A 2,500-nucleotide genomic window follows, 5' to 3' on the forward strand; every position below is an offset into this window, starting at 1 on the left:
CGTGGTGAGACAGTAAAGGAGGAAATTGAAGAGGGGGCTGTTCAGAGAGATGGAGGATGGCTGGATGGATTAAAAGGCAGTTTACTGTCATAACGAGAGAGGGAGGTAAACAGAGATGAGGGGATGGACGAGTGAGTGGAACGTATCTTAACCTCCGTTAACAGCCGTGTTATAGCACTGATCGCAGCTGTGAATAATTCAAACCCTCTAGTTGGGAATTCTCTCTGGGAAGAGCCTGAATATGATAACCTTGCACACACACACACACACACACACACACACACACACACACACATTCACACACAACAGGACACACTCTCTGCAGTGTTTGAATTCCTCTCTCTCTCTCTCTCTCTGTTTATTGCTACTTCAAGCTACAAGCTTTGTATAGTGCTTTCAGTACGCATACATGTGTGCATGTACCCACAGCAGTAATAAACATTGTGATGGAGAGACAGAGAAAAGGAGAAGAGAAAGAGCAGTCCATCCGCGGTGCTTCCAAACGGTCACTCAGACGTGCCATTCTCAGCCGCCATGATTAGATTAGACATCAGTCTGTCCCTCTCTCTCACACACAGACGCACACGACTCTCTCTTTAAAAAACGCACATTTCCATCACTCACTCGCGTACTGTCCCAGACGTGGCCTCACTCCCAAGTGCGCACGTGTGTCTTTAAGGTCTCCATGGCGACTGTTTCCAGGGTGATTTACTATAGCACCTGGTCCCTCTCAGGGTGGTACACTCGTCTGCTCACCACAATCACTCCCCGGCCACCAGTGATCTCATCCCTTCGCTCCACTCGCACTCCCTCCTCCTCGCTTGTCGTCATGAACATGATTTACTCCTGTCTTCTGTCCTCTCGCTGCTCATCATATTCCACTGTCTGTGACCGTGTCTCCACCTCACTAATAACGTTCCTAAGAGGGAACTTGGGAGCTAAGAGTAAAGCAAACTCTTTAGAATAATGAATAAACTGCTTCACGAGAGCCAAACAAACATCAGTGAAAAGATTAGTTGATTGATGATTGAAAGAAAGTGGATCCACAATTTTGATAATTGACTTCTTGTTTAAGTCATTTTTCAAGTCATTTATCAAGCAAAAATCTAAAACATTTAGTATTACCAACTTCAACAATGTGACGAGTTGCTGCTTTCCTATGTTTTACATCATAATAAATTGATTATTATTGAGTATTGGACTATTGATCAGACAATCAGCAGTGAATTTTAAGATCTTGGGCACAGGTTTCACTGAAGAATTGATTAGTCAGAAAAGGTAATCCACAAATTAATCAGTAATTAAAATAGATGGCAGTTACTCTCCCCCATATTTAATATCACAGCAGACACATTTTCCATCCATCAGCAGCCAAAGTTGGGTCTTTGTATCAGTCCTGGACTATCAAAGAACAAAGGTTTCTTCCAGACTCGCAACCAGTATTTCAACAGTTTGGCGATCACGAAACCTCGTTTGAGTCCAGACTATAGAACAAAACTCAGGGGTTCGACCCATGAGACAATTTGGAAATACATACACAAATCGGTGATCCAAAAACCTTTTCTAAACAGCATTAACCTTTTTCTGCACGAAAAGAAAGTAACATAAACGAGTAGAATATTATGTCTTTCCAGGTGAATCATGAATGCAACAAACACACAGCGGTTATATTGATGTCACCTTCAAGGCAACATGCATCATGGTGACTGTCAAATCAGAAAAAAAACACAAAACAAAACAACGCGCACCAACACACCGAGGCAGCTGTCCGCAATGGACACCTTTTTTTTATGTGGGTAAAACACCTTTTGCTGTGGACCCCATCCACAGCAGTACATTACTTAGCTTCTGAACATATTTGCTAGGCCGTTTGATGTGGAACCAGCTGATGTGCCCGAAAACCAACAACATGAAATCATTGAGCTGCAAAGCACTAACAAGCCCGAAGCCAGGTGCAGCTGCGAAGTGGTACCTGGCCGTAGCGGCTGTACTCTGACTTCAAGGTGCTTTGAGCTAAATGCTAAAATCACCATGCTAACATGCTCACAATGACAGACCTAACATGCTGATGTTTATCAGGTTCACCATGTTCACCATCATGCTTTTCACTGTGTTAAACACAAATTAAGGGAAATTAATTTTGCAGCTTGTTGGTCATAAAAATTTTAGACAAAAATTCAATATGGAACTGAATGTGAAATGTGAAGGGATCAACAATTCATCCTGTGGGGACATGAATGCCTGAACCAAATTACGTGACATTCCATCTAATAATTGTCAAGACATTTTACCCAAAACCTCAGTAGGATTCATCCTCTGGGGAACATTAATGTCTGTACAATCCAATTGCTGCTGAGATGTTTCAGTCAGGACTAAAGTGGTGGAACTGCTGATCCATATCGCCATTCATTTAGTCATGCTGTTAATGTGGCCACAAATGAACTGTAGATTTCTGAGGTGATCCTTTGATTTCCATACTCTGCCTTCTTGTGCACTGTAG

General features: G+C 42.5%; 1 protein-coding gene across 1 annotated transcript in view; it reads left to right on the plus strand.

Moving 5' to 3' along the window:
• maml3 (mastermind-like transcriptional coactivator 3) overlaps positions 1-2,500 on the plus strand; it is a 105,828-nt gene that overhangs the window by 91,530 nt on the left and 11,798 nt on the right. The gene's annotated exons all lie outside the window — the stretch shown is intronic.

This window comes from Chaetodon trifascialis, chromosome 2, assembly GCF_039877785.1.
Source record: "Chaetodon trifascialis isolate fChaTrf1 chromosome 2, fChaTrf1.hap1, whole genome shotgun sequence".
Lineage (NCBI taxonomy): Eukaryota > Metazoa > Chordata > Actinopteri > Chaetodontiformes > Chaetodontidae > Chaetodon > Chaetodon trifascialis.